General features: G+C 37.0%; 1 pseudogene; it reads left to right on the plus strand.

The window, feature by feature from the left end:
• The first annotated feature begins 7556 nt into the window (after window positions 1-7556).
• On the plus strand, window positions 7557-10533 carry LOC126950393 (uncharacterized; annotated as a pseudogene).
• The last annotated feature ends 7917 nt before the right edge of the window (window positions 10534-18450 follow it).

Genomic DNA, 18450 nt, shown 5'->3' on the forward strand with positions numbered 1-18450 from the left:
CACAGCTGTGCATCCCTACTTCTCTCAACTGGAAATTTCTTAGCGGTTAATAAGCTATTTTTGGAGAAACAAATTTTAGAAGAGTCAACTTCTTTTTATTTTTAAAATATCTAAAACATATTTAAATATATTAGACATTTTTAAAAAGTGGCAGTCTCACTAAATTGTTCATTACTTCTAAGTCTGTATCAGAAGAAGTAAACATATAAGTATTATTGACTATAAAACAAAAAAGGTAAATCACAGTTACATAATATTATAAAATAACTTTCAATGTAATGATACAGATATTCAGAAAGCAATTTAGAAAAGAGTGTATAATTTTCTGAATTGTGTAAAAATAAAGTAGATGATGGATTTTCAAAACTGTTATTGTTATGTGATATAGTGATGAGGGAATACAACTTTAAGCATTATATCTATATTTTATTTACCAAATTTTCCACAATAAGCATGTAACGCCTTTGAGATAAAATAATAGATGTTATTTTTAAAAGTTAATTTGTATGCAATAGTAATAAAAGTCCAATTCCCCAATTAATTTTGCATTATAGATCCACTCAGTCATTATTTTTTTAAATGTACTGAGCCCCAGCTTTTATGATTAGTTCTTGAACGGAGCAGTGAATAAGATAGCCATAGTTTACAGTCTAGTGGGAGAAAATAGCAACTAAAAAAGCAACTAAGATTGTCTCTGGTAGGTGACATAAGATAAGATGTCCAGGAACATAAAAACACTGAACCTAGGCAGAAAGAATTAAGGAATGCCTAATTCCTGATTGTGTGTGTGTGTGTGTTATTTAAGAGGGAATGAATGTGTATGAATAAGTAGGAGGGGGCAGGATATAAAAGCCAGTAATGTAATCAAGGCCTACATAATGAAGAATCTTTCAAACCATGTTCATATACTTGAATTCTTTCTAAGTACAACAAGAATCAATTAAAACATTTTAATTCTTAAGAAAGTGGCAAGACAAGATTTGTATTTTTAAAGAGAAGTGCAACTCTGATATAAAAATTAACTCAAGAAGGCAAGATAAGAGTTAATGAGACTAGGGTTAGGAAACTGTTGCACTGTAGTATTTAGGTGAAAGGCGATGGTAGCTGAGACTAGTATCCCAGCAAAGAAAATTAAGAATGAGAGTGGCAAGATTTGATAATTATTTCCATTTGAGAATAAAGGAAATTGAGCAGTAAGAATTATGTCTTTATTTTTTCTTACTTTGGAAACTGAATAGATGCTAATGTTATTTAGAGAGGTGGAGAACAAAGAAGAAAAAGTCATTTGGTTGGTAGAGGAGTGAGGGGAAGGTGAAAAGTTCAGTTTGGAACATTTTAACTTGTGGTGACTGTGAGATACTGAAGTGGAAATGCCCAGAAGGCATTGGGACATATGTGTCTGAGTTAGTGCTTTGATAGTAGCGGCATCATGACATCAGATGATGACTGAAACCATATCAATTGATTCAATCTTCTATGAACGTACATAGAGTGCGATGGAGAAAGCCTGAGAGACAACTCTGAGATGCCTAATAACACACTCAGAGAAATCTTTAAAGGAAACTGAAACAGAAAACCATAGAAATAGGAAATAAATGTGACAAGCATGCTGATGTAAAATAAATTAGTTGAAGAAAGAAATGGTTAAATTGTTAGATATTGCTGTAAGGTAAATACAAATAAGAAAGTAAAGTATCCATTACTTTCATTTGTAATAAAGTCATTTCTTATGTTCATGAAAACAATTTTAGTCATAAAATAAGTCACATGATTTATTCACTTGCTAAGAAATAGAAGATTGTTCTGGTCAAGGAATAAGTAAAACATTATGGAAAAGAAGTTTAAATTATACTTTCAAAAAGTATAGCTGTGTAGGAGAAGAGAACGATAAGGCATCAAAAGGTGTCTGTGTGTGTGCATGTTTTTTTTTTTTTTTTTTTTTTTTTTTAAATAGGAGATTCTTCAGTTGCTTGAATGCCTAAATAATGAACCTAAGCAGGGAGAGATTTAAAATGTAGATATGAAAAAGAATAGCTGAATTAGAAATGATTTTCCTTTAGTGTTGAAATGTAACTTAAAAGATTAAAATTAAGCTAGGGAAAGTAATTGTTATTACAGAATATACAAGAGGAGGCTAAATTCAGAGTGACAGTGTTTGTACATTCAGAAGGGGAAAAAACCCTATTGTCAGAATTAATACCTATGCACAAGTAGTTGTGTCTGTCACAGAAACCTTGAGGAATCGGGGGCGGGGAGGTAGATGATTGATTTAGGCATCCAAAATTATAACAGAAAGAAAGAAAAAAACTCACCCGTCCTCCCACAGGCAATATAGTTTACTTCTAAATCAATGACTGATCTACAGAAATAGCGAAAAATAATACAATGGTTTCCATAAATTTTAAGGTCCCTTTCTCTCACCTTCTTGTTGGTCATTATATTCACAGGTAATGTTAAAACAAAAATATGTGTCCTTAACCTCACTTCATTTTTCACCTCTTTTCCTGATAAAACCTCCTTGGCTAACATCCCTTAGAATTTTTTTCTAATTTCCTTTAGGCTTGTTTATATTGTGGTTTTGTTAATAAATAGTGCATTCACCAACCTACAACGCAGCAGCATATTCAGAAAATTGGGGACTTCTTCTCGAATGTAAAAAAATACACATATGACTTTCACTATGAAGTGAGAAATAAAAGAAACTTGGCAAGCCAGTTATTGCTAAAACAGTAGTTGTAAATATAAAAGATAAAATTCAATCAACTGTAATCCTTGAAATTTGTATTTGGTTCATTAATTAGTGTGCATACATGAAAAATTACACTTATCAAGGTGTGTTTATTTTATTTTAAGAAGATAAAAGCTACAAATACGTTATCATTGTAAAAACTACAAATACGTTATCATTGTATCAGTGAAAGAAAGAAGTTACAATATGGCTAATTAAAATGTCTTTTTTTATTTTTCTACCACAATCTCAAGCACTGCAGTTAGACCTGCAGAAAGAAAGAAAATAAGAAACAAACTTAAACAAACTTTCCAAACCTAATTCAGAAAACTTAAATAAATAAAAATAATTAATCATTTTGAGGCTTAGTCATATTTTCCCAGAGTGATTTCTTTTGGGAAGCAATTGGCATGCTGAAACAACCAAAATAGTCCCAACAAGTTAAATTTATTTTGTGTATTCTTAATATTGTATAATTTATTTTGTCTTTTCCCATTACTTCTTTAAAAAACTTTTTTTGTAAAATATGCAATCCTATTTCATAGCTTAAGACAAGCCTTGGAACTAGAAAAAAGATTATTTTGGATCTTTCTCTTTTTAATATTGTTCTTTTAGAGAGTAAATTAGAAGAGCCATAATTCTATCTTTGGGTAGTTTTGATCTTTATTCATAAATTACTTTTGCATGCAAAGCTTTGGTCAGACTACTAGAGTCTCAGCTTCATGTGGACAAGAACTCTTATCCGTTGGGTTCATTGTTTTATCCCAAGAGCACAAAAGAGGGCTTGGCAAAGAGTAGAGGACAATAACAATTGTTTAAATGAATGAATTTCCTTTATTAACTAATCGTTAAAGTAACTGAAGCCTTAGGTTTAATTTTACAAATTGAAAAATATTTAAAATGAGGGTAAATTTTAAAAAAGGCCAAAAAATGGGGAGTTAATACTTGAACCCAGGTCCTCTGAGACTAACTTGTGACCTCTGACCTTATAAAATAGACATTTTAGCTAAGATGGCACAATCTACCTACATTACCTTATTTAACCCCAGTAATATTCTGTGAGGTAGGTCTTCTTATTCTTATTTTTTTAAGAAGAGAAAATTAACATCTAGAGATGACACACCTCAGAAAATGATTGTCTTGGAAATCACACTCAGGTCTATCAAACTCCAAAACCTGCATTTGAGATGTATTTGAATGATTTGGTCATTTGGTTTCATAGTGAAAATATCTTGCTGTAGGAGGCATCCATTTACCTTTTATCTTCCTAATTTGGTGAACCATATTACACTGCCTGCTATTTAGTTATAATCCGTCTAGTCCAGCTTATGTCCGACATTAGTTTTGGGTTGAAGGTTCTTAAGTTCTGGTTGTGTCATAAAAATATGTCAACTTTTTAAATAACATGTAGTCCTCTATGCCATTTCTTATCTTCTTTTTGAATTATGAAAATAGTATTGAAAAAGCCTAAAAACAGACATTTTGCTGCTTATTGCCAGTAAGAATTATGTGACTGACTTTCCAGCTGTTAGCTCCTGACTTCTTAAATGTTGATGTTTTTCCAGTTTTATTTTCTCCTAGGAGGAAAAAAATATTTAAGGTAGAAAAGAGAATTTTAAAAAGAGCCTAACACAGAACATATCAACTGAACACCACCTACAGTTCAGCAGAAGCCAAAAAACAGGGCAAATGCCACATTACTCATCGTCCACCCACAAGGGTTGGGTCATTTGAAGCCCACCCCCAGGGGAGTGGGTCCCATTGTATGGTGGACTTGAAAAGTGGCTGCACTCTGCTTTCCCTCTATTGGAAGGAAGGCTTTGGCATGTGGGTACTCCTTTATCTAGGATAATCACTGGAATTTTTGTTTGTTGGTACTTTGTCTTTCTACACTTGCACTTATCCTGACTTCCTCAATGACTGCAGCATTCCAATGGAGAGAAGAAAGCTTTATCAGAAATAGAAGTAAACAAAGGCAATTTGAACAATTTAGTCCACTTAATGTTGAACTATTAAATTTGTAGGATTAATTACATCATTAAAGAAAGGAAAATAGCATATTTCAACGTGGAGTAGATGGGACAAAATACACTGTTGCCCTCTGCTTGATAGAATGGTTCATAATTTTATCATATTTATGACTGCAGAAAAGTTTCCTAGGCTTTATGGATGGGGTATATAAAGAGCTTTGGAAAGTTTTTGTACCTCAGAAATGTGCTTGTTGGGGTTTGGCTTATTGGAGAGAGGCAGAATTCTTGAGACATTTAAGAGTTCTGAGTACTGCTTGCTTTCATTCTCCTTTGGTTGAATGTTGCCTTTTTTATACAAGACACAATTTCATTTTTGAGGTTAACTTGCATTTTTCCTGCATTCCATGTTTTGGTAACCTTATACGGGAAGAATTGAAAAAATAATACATAAAGAATCCTCAATAATGCTATTAATTTAGTACTCTGAAATAGTATGGATTATCCATAGGAAAAATATATATATAAATAAGTTGTCAAGAGTCTCCTCAATGAATTATTTCAAGAACAAGATGGTACAATTGACATAAATATTTTCCCTCCCTCCCTAAAGCCCTATAAAATGCTAATACATGTACATTGAAACAAAAATTATTGAGGATAATTCCTTTCATTATTATATTTTTCTCAAAGCATAGATAGGAGAAAGCTGCAGGGGAACCCCTCTCTCTTGAAGGCCAGGAGGGGAATTCACAGAGCTGGCTGGTGTGGATAAAAGAAACGAGTACTGATCCCTTATTAAGGGTAATTCATTAAAGTGTTGTTTTGATGGTTAATAATGAGTGTCAATTTGATTGGATTGAAAGATACAAAGTATTGATATTGGGTGTGTCTGTCAGGGTTTTGGCAAACATTAACATTTGAGTCAGTTATTTCAGAGGAACAGAATATTAAGGATGAAGTTCTTTAGTTGGTTTTGGGGTTTCTGGAGTTGGCTGCTTAACATGATTAGACCAAAAAATGGTAAGGACTCTGCTTCTAATAGTATGGAGAACACTGATAGTCTAATCACTGGTGTGAACTGTTCAAATTGTTATGGAAAATAAATGCATTTGACATTCCTGAGTCATTGCTCATGAGAAGCAAGCAGTTCAGTGAGTCTACACATAATACCTTTGACCATATATGGAGAAACAAGGAACATAATGAAGCTGGTTGTTTGCTCCCAAGTTCAGTGGACAAAGTGATGAAAGAAAATGATGAATTCAGTGATTTTATCTCCCAGTTGCAGAAGCAGATACTGAGCCTCAAATCTGCTAAGATTGCTGTGAGTGAGAGTCTTATCTCCTATAGAGAAAGAGCTGAAATTATGGAAAAAGAGACACAAGCTCTTATCATGTGAGTGGCTGAGCTGCAACAAAAGGTGCGTGCACAGCCTTGCCACGTCCCTACTGTTAAAGTGAGGGCATTGACTGGAAAATAATAGGATCCTGCAACTTGGAATGGGGGATGTGTGGGAGGACTCTGATGAAGCTGGGGACACTGAGTTGGTAAACTCTAACCTTTTTTGCCAGAAGAAACAGCTTCCCCATCCCCGGTAGTGGCAACATCCCCTCCCCGACCCATGCTGCCATCAGCCTTTCCACCTTTGCCAGGGGAGTCAAACCTTGCACTGCCTGAGACAACAGTGATGGCCTCCGCCGAGGCAGTTGCCAGGCAAGATAATGTCGATTCTCCTCAGGAGCCACGCCCAACACCCCTGTTTGCTTCTAGACCTACAACTAGGCTAACGTCTCAGTGAGCCGCTAGTGGTGAAGTTGAGAGTGTGACCCATGAGGAGGTGTTCTACACTCAAAAAGAATTGCTTGAGTTTTCTAATTCACATAAACAGAAATCTGGAGAACGAGCATGGGAATGGATATTAAGGGTGCAGGATAATGCTGGAAGGAACGTAGTGTTGGATCAGGCTGAATTTATTGATTTGGGCCCACTAAGTAGGGACTCTGCATTTAATGTTGAAGCTCGAGAGTTAAAAAAAAAAGGGGGGGGGTTCTCATAGTTTATATGCTTAGTTAGCTGAAATATGGATTAAAAGATGGCTCACTGTAAGTGAGCTGAAAATGCCTGATCTCCCTTGGTTTAATGTAGAGGAAGAGATTCAGAGGCTTATGGAGATTGGGAGGGTGGAGGGTATTAGTCACTTTAGACCTACTCATCCTAGCTGGGAGGGTCCAGAAGGTATATCCTTGACCAATGCCTTGCAAAATAGATTTGTGAGAGCAGCACCTGCGTCTTTGAAGAGCCATGTAATTGTTCTTTTCTGTATCTCAGATATAACAACAGTCACTCAACTACAAAATTTAAATACAATGGGAGTAATTGGATCCTGCAGTGGCAGGTGCCTAGTGGCAGCAATCAACCATCAAAGGCAAGGTGGTATAGCTACTGTAATGGACAGCAGAGTCAAAGCAGCAATCAGAATAGTCTGACTCTTGTAGAACTCTGGCATTGGCTAATCATGGTGTTCCTAGAAGTGAAATTTATAGGAAGTCTACTGCATTCCTAATTAATTTATATAAGCAGAAAACTTCTAGGTTGTATGAACAAAAGACTAATTTGAATTATAAAACCAGAGAATCACAGCCCCTCAATCAATTTCCAGACTTGAGACAGTTTACAGACCCAGAACCTCTTGACTAAAGGGGAGGCCAGGTCTCCTTGAGGTAGGACCCCACTATATTACAGACAATTTACGCAGTGAATCTTTCTCCAAATCTTCCCCAAGAAGCTCTCGGCCTTTTACCAGGGAAACTATGCAATGAGGAAAGAGAAATGACCAGACATTTTGGGGACTACTGGACACTGGCTCTGAGCTGATGTTTATTCCAGGGGACCCAAAACATCACTGTGGTTAAAGTAGGGGCTTATGGAGGTCAGGTAATTAATGGAGTTTTAGCTCAGGTCTGACATACAGTGGGTCCAGTGGGTCCCTGGACTCATCCTGTGATCACTTCTTCAGTGCCAGAATGCATAATTGGCATAGATATAATTAGCAGCTGGCAGAACACCCACATTGGCTCCCCAACTGGAAGGGTGAGGGATATTATGGTGGGAAACGCCAAATGGAAGCCCATAGGACTGCCTCTACCTAGAAAAATATTAAACCAAAAACAATATCACATCCCTGGAGAGATTGCAGAGATTAGTGTTACCATCAAGGACTTGTAAGACACAGGAGTGGTAATTCCAGCCACTTCTCTGTTAAACTCTCTCATTTGGCCTGTGCAGAAGACAGATGGATCTTGGAGAATTACAGTGGATTATCATAAGCTTAACCAAATGGTTACTCCAACTGCAGCTGCTGTACCGGATGTGGTCTCATTGCTTGAGCAAATTAACACATCTCCTAGTACCTGGTGTGCAGCCAGATACTTGACAAATGATTTTTTTCTCAATTCCTGTCCATAAGACCCACCAGAAGCAATTTGCCTTCAGCTCACAAGGCCAGAAATATACTTTTACTGTCCTACCTCAGGGGTAGATCAGCTCTGTGGCTTCGTGACATAATCTTATTCGGAGAGACCTTGATTAGTTTTCACTTCCACAAGATATCACATTGGTCAATTACACTGATGACATTATGCTGATTGGATCCAGTAAGCAAGAAGTAGCAAACACACTGGACTTATTGGTGAGACCTTTGATTGCCAGAGGATGGGAAATAAATCTGACTAAAATTCAAGGACCTTCTACCTCAGTAAAATTCATAGGGGTCCAGTGGTGTAGCCAGTGTCGAGATATTCCTTCTAAGGTGAAGAATAAGTTACTGCATTTGGGTCCTCCTACAACCAAGAAAGAGGCACAACTCCTAGTGGGCCTATTTGGATTTTGGAGGTAACACATTCCTCATTTGGGTGTGTTACTCCAGCCTATTTATCGATGACCCAAAAAGCTGCCAGTTTTGAGTGGGGTCCAGAATAAGAGAAGGCTCTGCAATAGGTCCAGGCTGCTCTGCAAGCTGCTCTGCCACTTGGGCCATATGACCCAGCAGATCCAATGGTGTTTGAGGTGTCAGTGGCAGATAAGGATGTTGTTTGGAGCCTTTTGCAGGCCCCCACAGGATTTTGACCTCTAGGATTTTGGAACAGCCCCTGTCATCTTCTGCAGATAACTACTCTCCTTTTGAGAGACAGCTCTTGGCCTGTTACTCAGTTTTGATGGAAACTGAATGTTTGACTATGGGTCATCCAGTCACCATGCAACCTGAACTGCCTGTCATGAACTGGGAGCTTTATGACCCATTTAACCATAAAGTGGGTCGTGCACAGCAGCATTCCATCATCAAATGGAGGTGGTATATAAGTGATCAGGCTCAAGCAGGTCCTGAAGGCACAAGTAAGTTACATGAGGAAGTGGTTCAAATGTCCATTGTCTCCTTTCCTGCCAATCTGCCTCCTCTCTCCAACTCCAGCCTGCACAAATGGCCTCATGGGGAGTTCTCTATGATCAATTGACAGGGCAAGAGAAGACTAGGGCCTGGTTCACAGATGATTCTGCATGATATTCAGACACCACCTGATAGTGGACAGTTGCAGTACTACAGCCCCTTTCTAGGACATGCCTTAATGACAGAGGTAAAGGGAAATCTTCCCAGTGGGCAGAATTTTGAGCAGTGCACCTGGTTGTGCATTTTGCATGGAAGGAGAAATGGCCAGGTGTGTGATTACATGCTGATTAATGGGCTGTAGCCAATGGTTTGGCTGATGTTCAGGGACTTGAAAGAAGCATGATTGGAAAATTGGTAACAAATAAATTTGGGGAAGAAGTGTGTGGATGGACCTCTCTGAGTGGTAAAAAACTGTGAAGATATTTGTATCCCATGTGAGTGCTCATGAATGGGTGACCTCAGCAGAAGAGGATTTAATAATCAAGTGGATAGAATGACCTGTTCTGTGGACACCACTCAGCCACTTTCCCCAGACACCCCTGTCATTGCCCAATGGGCCCATGAACACAGTGGCCATGGTGGCAGGGATGGAAGTTATGCATGGACTCAGTAACATGGGCTTCCACTCACCAAGGCAGACCTGGCTACGGCCACTGTTGAGTGCCCAATTTGCCAGCAGCAAAGACCAACATTGAGCCCTAGATATGGCACCATTCCTTGGGGTGATCAGACAACTACCTGGAGGCAGGTTGATTATATTGGACCTCTTTCATCATGGAAAGCACAGAGGTTTGTCCTCTCTGGAATAGACACTTACAACTTATATGGGGTTGCCTATCCTGCACACAATGCTTCTGCCAAGACCATCATCTGTGGATTCACGGAATGCCTTATCCACCATAAGGAATACCATCATGGTATTCCACACAGCATTGTCTCTGACCAAGGTACTCGCTTTATGGCTAAATAAGTGCATGGAATTCACTGGTCTTAACCATGTTCCCCACCATCCTGAAGCATCTGGATTGATAGAATGGTGGAATGGCCTTTTGAAGTCACAATCGCAATGCCAACTAGGTGACAATACTTCACAGGGCTGGGCCAAAGTTCTCCAGAAGGCCATGTATGCTCTGAATCAGCATGCAATATATGGTACTGTTTCTCCCATAGCCAGGATTCATGGGTCCAAGAATCAAGGGGTAAAAGTGAAAGTGGCACCACTCACCATCACCTCGAGTGATCAACTAGCAACATTTTTGCTTCCTGTTCCCCTTGACATTACATTCTGCTGGCCTAAAGCTCTTAGTTCCAGAGGGTGGAATGATGCCATCAGGAGACACAACAACGATTCCATTAAACTGGAAGTTAAGATTGTCACCTGGACACTTTAGGCTCTTCCTACCTTTAAGTCAACAGGCTAAGAAGGGAATTACAGTGTTGATTGGGGTGACAGATCCAGACTATCAAGATTAAATCAGTTTACTACTGCACAACCAAGGTAAGGAAGAGTATGCATGGAGTACAGGAGATCCATTAGGGCATTCCTTAGTATTACCATGCCCTGAGATTAAGGTCAATGGGAAACTACAACAGCCCAATCCAGGCACGGTTACAAATGGCCCAGACTCTTCAGTAATGAATGATTGGGTTACTCCACCAGAAAAAAAAATCCCACAACTTGCTGAGGTGCTTGCTAAAGGCAAAGGGAATACAGAATGGGTAGTAGAAAGTAGTCATCAATACCAGCTATGACCACATGACCAGCTGTAGAATCGAGGACTGTAATTGTCATGAGTATTTCATCCTTCTTTTGTTAAAAACATGCACAAGCATATATACACTTGTACCAAGAAAATATCTTCGTTTTATATCCTTTTGCCTTTTTCATGTGATGTAAGATTTATTGAGTTCATATCAGCATTTAAGTATTGTTAACTTTATGTAATAGTATTTGGGTTGGGGATTGGCATATTCGCAGTTATAGGAAAGATAGTTACATTATGTTAGATGTAATTAGGGCCTTATTATTGTCTTTATTTAAAGATTATATATGATCTCAGGAGATGCGTATGGGTTCAAGTTGACAAGGGTGGACTTGTGGTGGTTAATACTGAGTTGAAGGATACAAAGTATTGTTCCTGGGTATGTCTGTGAGGGTGTTGCCAAAGGAGATTAACATTTGGGAAAGACAGATACACCCTTAGTATGGTGGGCTCAATCTAATCAGCTGTCAGCCCAGCTAGAATGTAAGCAGGAAGAAAAATATGGAAAGAGAGACTGGCCTAGTCTCCCAGCCTACATCTGTCTTCCGTGCTGTATGCTTCCTGCCCTTGAACATCAGACTCCAAGTTCTTCAGTTTTCGAACTCAAACTGACTCTCCTTGCTCCTTAGCCTGCATACGGTCTGTTGTGGGACCTTGTGATCATGTGAGTTAATACTTAATAAACTCCCCTTTATATATATGTGTGTGTGTGTGTGTGTGTGTATTCCATTAGTTCTGGAATATATATATATTCCAGAAAATATATAATATATATATATATATATTCCATTAGTTCTGTTCCTCTATTGAACCCTAACTAATACAGTTGTTTACTAAACAAATAAGACGACCCCTTTCTTTCAAAGATTTTCCTGTCTCTAGAGAAAGGGGCAGATATAAGGAATTTGGATTTTGAGGTAATTCTAAAGTACCACAAAGGGTATTGAAAAAGGGAAAGAGATAGGAGAATTCTAACAATGTCCTCCTTCCTGCTTATTTTCAAATAAGTGTGACTGTGAGCGAGTGTGCCCTTTCCCTAAACAAAGGCAGAAATAAAAGCTTGCCTATTTATAATACTTATACTTACAAAAAGCTCAGAGTTCAGCCTTCTCATTCAGTGTGTGTGTGTGTGTGTGTGTGTGTGTGTGTGTATGTGTGTGCGTGTGTGTTTGGAGAGGGACATGTATTTGTAACTTATTCAACAAACAAATATTTGTTAAGTGTCTACCATATCAGATTTCTAGATACTTGAAATATGGTAGTGGATAATGCAAAGTTTCTGCCCTCAAGGACCTTACCTTTTACATCCTAGTAGGGAAATTGTATGGAACAAGTATAACCAATGATATATTCTAATTACATATAGGCAAGTGAGAGAAAGAAAAATAAAGCAGGAGAGAGGGCCTACAGATGAAATAGTGTTGTAGTGACAAACAGTGAGGTCAGGAAAAGCCTCTTGAGGTGGTGATATTGAACAGAAGACTAAAGGAAAGAGGCGAGCTATGCAGAGGGATTACTTTCTAGTCAAAGAGAACTGCTAGAGCAATATATCTGGAGCAAGAATGGGATCAATGCATACAATAAATGATAAGAAAGCCAGTAAGCAAGAGGTGAGTGATAGGTACAACTACACAAGAAACACAAAAACTGTCCTATTCTGAGCCACATCATTCATTCATTAGGTAAGAATGTGAATAATCAACTAAGGATTAAGAGCCTCTTGATAAAACTAAAATCCTGAAAATGAAAGGCCAGGATGGAGGACATTTAAACCCTGATGGAGAAAGGAATATTATAAGGAATATTTGGAAAAACAAATATTTTAAGTTTCATATTTGAGATGCATTTTATTATCTCAAAAAATAAGAACAGGCAACTAAAAAACAGATGAAAGTATTAGAAATGAAACTGTTAAAATATTGCTTTTACCTTTTATACATATAATTGTAGTATCCTTTTTAATAAAATACAAATTCCAGGATTTCCAGAAGCTAATTAGAGTGCTTTCATGACTCACTGTACCCTTGACCTGCCGGGCTCAAGCAATTCTCCCGTTTTAACCTCCTGAGCAGCTAGAACTACAGGAGAAAGTCACCACACCCACCTAATTTGGTTTAATCTTTTGTAGAGACCAGGTTTCACTATGTTGCCCAGGCTAGTCTTGAACTCCTAGGCTCAAGTGATCCTCCAACCTCAGCCTGTCTGGGATTAGTGGCATGAGCCACCAGGTACAGCAGAAATATCCATACAATCCTAAGGCATGTTTTAGCCTAGGACAATTTAAGGATGAGAAATAGAAAGAAAAAAAACTTTAAACTAGTAGATAAAGTACAGAAAGAGTTTAGGTATATATATCTATGACCAACCACCTACAATAACATTTTTCAAGTGTGAATCTTTGTGTATGATAGACAGCATTACACTTGCCTATAATTTTCTTGGCTTATAAATAGCCATCTTCTGGCTGGCCTCATAAAGCCTTTCCTCTGTGCTCACAAAGACAGACAGAGACAGAGCAAGCTCTCTGGTGTCTCTTTTTACAACACTAATACTATTGGGTCACTGACCCACCGTCATGACCTCGCTTAACTTAATTACTTCTGTAAAGGCCCAGTCTCCAATTACAGTCACATTGAGGGTTAGGGTTTCAGCATATGAATTTTGGGGGGAAACAAATCTTTCAGCCTGTAATACTATGCAAGTGATGAACAAGACTCAGGGAAATCCTAATAGTCATTGAACAAAGTGTTCATTTAACAAATGTTTAATGCTGCCCAAGGCTTTTAGTTTCTTTACCATTATGGAAAAAAGTGAGGTAGAGAAGATTTTACGGTTACATCTCACATAATTATTAGCATTTAAAATAATTTAGAGCATTTGGAGAATACAATGACTAACCCTAAAATAATAAACCTGAAAAAAACAATGTGGACTGACAATGAAACTAAATGTATATTCAATAAGCTGTGTCTTGTTATTTTTATGTCAATCTATTTTGGCTACAGATTCAGTCAATTTAAACTATTTCTTAAACTTGGTTTCTAATGAAAAATATCAATTAGAGAGCTTTCTTCACTTCATCATGATGGTTAAATTAATTATTAGCTGCCAAGTGTGTGTGTATATATATATATGTATATATATAAAATTAGCTGCCATGCACACACACATCTGTATAAATTACATCCTAAATATATACATAATATATGATATAATTTATATATAATGTAACATATATACATATATAAATACATTTTTATATATATTTTCACTTACTGTTCATATACAGTAAATATATTGTTACTGTATATATATATATAATATTTCACGTACTGTTCTTCATCAGGTTTTTAGTAGGGCATGAGAAAGATGATATTCCAAACCTTAGTTCTCCACTAATTGTGTATGACATAGCAGCAATCCAGAATTCCTCATGTGTCCCACTGTAAAACACAGAGACGTCTGAGATTGAGAAACAGTTGGCCCACCATCGAACCTCTATATTGACAGATAAGGTTACCTTATAATAGAAACAGCTAAGTCAATAGGAAATAAAACTGGATTCAGAGTACCTGCCACATGATCAAAACCCAAGGTAAGGCCAAGTTTACTGGTAAGAGTTTCTTCTTCACAGAACACAATTTCACCAACTCAGATTTCAACATCAGATGCTAGAAAGACAGTCTTTAACCACTAAGCCAATGAGAATGCAGAAGACAGAACAAGAACTAACAAAAACTAGAATAGTCCCTGATTCTGAGGCCCCTCTCCTTTTATCTCAAAAACTCATAAGCTTCTCTCTATACTCAGATACATCTTGACTAGGAAAAATAATAGAGTTAATTCATTTAATCTTCACAAGAACCCTAGGGAGTAATTACAATTGTATTTCCTATATCAAGATGGGAAAACAGAAGTTCGGAGGGATTAACTTGGCTATTCTCATGCAGCAAATAAATGTTAAAAGGTTTCAGTTTGTTCAAAAATAGCACTGAATTTTCTTATTTCATTTCTATATTTGTTCCACCTTTCAGAAGAGATTGTTACCACATATCTCTAGCATATGAAATTACTGGCTTAATTTTAATCCATAAATTTATAAAACTACGTTTAATTATTCTTGAAGAATATTTTCAGAGGCATTATGTTCAAAGTACATATTAAGGGATAAGTCGTTAAGGCTTACACTAAAATAAAAACATTCTAGGAAGCGTAAAAATGTTGTGCTATTTAAAGTCCTTCCACTGGACAATAATAATTTAATTTTTAAAAACTTAAAAAAAATTAGTAAGTAGATACATAGCAAATGCCAGACAGAAGCCTAGAAAAAATAATTTTAGTATTTAACATTTTCAAAGCAGTCACTCTCTTTTCTTTCTTTAAAGGGAGAGAATATGTGAATTATTCATAATAGATTATTTATTATCTATTTATTACTTGTTTTAACTTTTATTTTTAAATTAATTTTATCCACTAGCCATGTTGTCAATATACCTTGGTAAAATTGCTTAGAACTAATTCATTTTATATAAGGATAATAAAAAACCATCCCTTCCTTCCTTCCTTCCTTCCTTCCTTCCTTCCTTCCTTCCTTCCTTCCTTCCTTCCTTCCTTCCTTCCTTCCTTCCTTCCTTCTTTCTTTCTCTTTCTTATTTTTTTTTTTTCCGAGTCTTGCTCTGTCACCCAGGCTGGAGTGCAATGGCCCGATCTTGTCTCACTGCAACCTCTGCCTCCCGGATTCACCTGCCTCAGCCTTCAGAGTATCTGGGACTAAAAGCACGCGCCACCACGCCTGGCTAATTTTTTTTTTTTTTTTTTTTTTTTGTGTGTGTTTTTAGTAGAGACAGGTTTCACCATGTTGGCCAAGCTAGTCTTGATCTCCTGACCTCCCAAAATGCTGGGATGACAGGCATGAACCACCGTGCCAGGCCAAATTCATCAGTTTCATGGCACCCCTGCTAAAATTTCCATGGTATTTTAGAATGCATCCTGTTTTGTTCCTGTAGAAAAATATAATCAAGTTTGTTTTTCATGGATTTTATTTAGTAATTATCAGTTACTAATTTCCCCATATTATATATAAGTCTAACTGTTCTAATTTACTATTAATGCTTTACTTAAGTATCAACTGCTGTGGCAATTTACATATGTCCAATAGGTTAACATCTTAAATAGTTCAACGTTATTCTACAAATATAGTTGCTTTTAGCTGTATTTGCTTTCTTTAAGGTTTAGACTTGCAGAACTTAAGGCAATGTCAGGAAAATGAGTTTTCAGAAATATTTTGAGTAAAGCATCAGGCCTAACAAAAATCCTTAAAGACAAGCTCTTCTAGCTTCCATATATACTAAGGTCTTTGGAAAACGAAAAGATTTCTTTGGAACCAAGGTAAGAAAGTAGAACTATGAGAACAATAACATTTTCCAAGTCTTAAATAAAGTAATTTAATTCCATTCAAAGAAGAGTAGTAGGTGCAGGATAATTAATGATAGTAAATGAAAATATCTGATCAAATTTTGATATAAATTCAGAAATTTACCTAGAAAAATAACAAAACTAAAAAGTAAAGTTTAAGCAGAACGCAATGAAAAGCATGATTTACAAATAGAGTCAACATCAAAGAAAAGCAAAATAACATCTTTTCCTATTTCAAATATAGTATAAAAGTTTATCAGAGATTAACTGGTAGCATGACTTCTGTTAATTCAAAGTAATGGGTGACTTGTTTTAACCTATATACATTATGTACACATAAACTAGTAGAGTTGCAATGTACCTTTTTTATTTTTTTATTCTACTTTAAGTTCTGGGGTACATGTGCAGAATGTGCAGTTTTGCTGCTTAGGTACACAAGTGCCATGGTGGTTTGCTGCACCCATCAACCTATCACCTACATTAGGTATTTCTCCTAATGTTATCCCTTCCCTAGTCCCCCAACAGGCCCTGGTGTGTGATGTCCCCCTCCCTATGTCCATGTTCTCATTGTGCATCTCCCACTTATGAGTGAGAACATGTGGTGTTTGGTTTTCTGTTCTTGTGGTGGTTTGCTGAGAATGATGGTTTCCAACTTCATCCATGTCCCTGCAAAGGACATGTACTCATCCTTTATTATGGCTGCATAGTATCTCATGGTGTATATGTGCCACATTTTCTTTATCCAGTCTATTATTGATGGACATTTGAATTGGTTCCAAGTCTTTGCTATTGTGAATAGTGCCGCAATAAATGTACGTGTGCATGTGTCTTTATAGTAGAATGATTTATAATCCTTTGAGTATATACCCAGTTGGGATGGCTGGGTCAAATGGTATTTCTAGTTCTAGATCCTTGAGGAATTGCCACACTGTCTTCCACAATGGTTGAACTAATTTACACTCTGATTAACAGTGTAAAAGCATCCCTGTTTCTCCATATCCTCTCCGGCATCTGTTGTTTCCTGACTTTTTAATGATCGCCATTCTAAAGTGGCATGAGATGGTATCTTACTGTGATTTCGATTTGCATTTCTCTAATGACCAGTGATGATGAGCATTTTTTCATATGGCTGTTGGTTGCATAAATGTCTTCTTTGGGAAGTGTCTGTTCATATCTTTTGCCACCTTTTTGATTTTTTTTCTTGTAAATTTGTTTAAGTTATTTATAGATTCTGGATATTAGCCCTTTGTCAGATGGATAGATTCCAAAAATTTTCTCCCATTCTTTAGGTTGCCTGCTCACTCTGATGATAGTTTCTTTTGCTGTGCAGAAGTTCTTTGGTTTAATTAGATTCCATTTGTGAATTTTGGCTTTTGTTGCCATTGCTTTTGGTGTTTTAGACATGAAGTCTTTGCCCATGCCTATGTCCTGAATGGTATTGCCCAGGTTTTCTTCTAGAATTTTTACGGTCCTAGGTCTTAAGTTTAAGTCTTTGATCCATCTTGAGTTGATTTTTGTATAAGGTATAAGGAAGGGGTCCAGTTTCAGTTTTCTGCATACGGCTAGCCAGTGTTTCCAACATCATTTATTAAATAGGGAATCTTTTCCCATTGCTTGTTTGTGTCAGGTTTGTCAAAGATCAGATGGTTGTAGATGTGTCATGTTATTTCTGGGGCCTCTGTTCTGTTCCATTGGTCTATATATCTGTGTTGGTACCAGTACCATGCTGTTTTGGTTACTACAGCCTTGTAGTATAGTTTAAAGTCAGGTAGCATGATGCCTCCAGCCCTGTTCTTCTGGCCCAGTATATGAGCAAATTGAAGTCTAGAGTTATTAATATACCAATACATATTCAAAACATCAGACTTTAGACTTGCAGACTGTTGGAATATTTTCATTCAGTGACTTTCTAGAGGTATTTGTTCTTGCAGTACCTATGCTCCAACTAGGGTTTCAGACAAATAATTATAACACAATGACAAAAATATTTTAAAAGAGCTACCTTTTAGAACATGAAATAGGGAATTATTTCTAGATGGGAGACAAAGAAGTCTTTAAAAAAAGTGTTATTTAGGCTAGGCATGGTGGCTCATGCCTGTAATCACAGCCCTCTGGGAGGCCAAGGCAGGT

Source organism: Macaca thibetana, chromosome 1, assembly GCF_024542745.1.
Source record: "Macaca thibetana thibetana isolate TM-01 chromosome 1, ASM2454274v1, whole genome shotgun sequence".
Lineage (NCBI taxonomy): Eukaryota > Metazoa > Chordata > Mammalia > Primates > Cercopithecidae > Macaca > Macaca thibetana.